Consider the following 1,369-nt stretch of genomic DNA (forward strand, 5'->3'; position numbering starts at 1 on the left):
TGGGAGACGCCACTGGCGCCTTCCTGGCCTCAGCTCCGCTCCTGCCTTGCCTTTGCACCTAGGCCCCAGGCGTCCTTGGGGAGGGCTTAGGGGCCGGTGGCTTGCAGAGTGCCAAGGGCTCCAGCAGGAAGAGCTCTGTGCGAGGGAAGGGAAGGGCCAGTGCAGGGCTCCTCCAGCGGTTGCTTGGCCGCCCAGGCTCAGCGCCGCACGGAGTGCACCAGGCTCCCAGGGCCCCTGGCTGGGGTCTGCAGCCCCGCACACCCGGAGGCTGACTCCCTGGGAGTCCAGCAGCTGCCTCACACACGTAGCTTCCCTAGCGCTCTCCTCCCCAGCAGAGACGTGTGCAGCTGGTTGGGGCCTGCCCCTGCGTGCCTGGGCTCCCGCGCACAGCCCCAGCTCAGGGCAAGCAGCCCCTGAGCCAAGACCTGCAGGAGGCGCAGAGCGCCCCCACCTGGAAGCCGAGTGAACAGCTGGCGGGGAGGCGAGCCTCCTCGAGGGAAGAAGAGGCAGCCCAGCCTCGTTTGGCTCAAGCCCTACTTGGCTGGAGCCGAGTGCGCCTCCAGGACGGCAGAGCTCCAGCTCTGCTCAGAGGCCCGTTCTGGCAGAGTTGCTGGCGCGAGGCTGCTCTGCCCTGGGCGAGCCTTGCCCAGACTTGCCTCGCTGCTAGGCTTCCTGCCCAGGAAGGAGCAGGCTGCGCGAGGCTGGGAGACGCCACTGGCGCCTTCCTGGCCTCAGCTCCGCTCCTGCCTTGCCTTTGCACCTAGGCCCCAGGCGTCCTTGGGGAGGGCTTAGGGGCCGGTGGCTTGCACACTGCCAAGGGCTCCAGCAGGAAGAGCTCTGTGCGAGGGAAGGGAAGGGCCAGTGCAGGGCTCCTCCAGCGGTTGCTTGGCCGCCCAGGCTCAGCGCCGCACGGAGTGCACCAGGCTCCCAGGGCCCCTGGCTGGGGTCTGCATCCCCGCACACCCGGAGGCTGACTCCCTGGGCGCCCAGCAGCTGCCTCACACACGTAGCTTCCCTAGCGCTCTCCTCCCCAGCAGAGACGTGTGCAGCTGGTTGGGGCCTGCCCCTGCGTGCCTGGGCTCATGCGCACAGCCCCAGCTCAGGGCAAGCAGCCCCTGAGCCAAGACCTACAGGAGGCGCAGAGCGCCCCCACCTGGAAGCCGAGTGAACAGCTGGCGGGGAGGCGAGCCTCCTCGAGGGAAGAAGAGGCAGCCCAGCCTCGTTTGGCTCAAGCCCTACTTGGCTGGAGCCGAGTGCACCTCCAGGACGGCAGAGCTCCAGCTCTGCTCAGAGGCCCGTTCTGGCAGAGTTGCTGGCGCGAGGCTGCTCTGCCCTGGGCGAGCCTTGCCCAGACTTGCCTCGCTGCTAG

The sequence above is a fragment of the Ovis canadensis genome, chromosome 26 (genome assembly GCF_042477335.2).
Source record: "Ovis canadensis isolate MfBH-ARS-UI-01 breed Bighorn chromosome 26, ARS-UI_OviCan_v2, whole genome shotgun sequence".
NCBI lineage: Eukaryota > Metazoa > Chordata > Mammalia > Artiodactyla > Bovidae > Ovis > Ovis canadensis.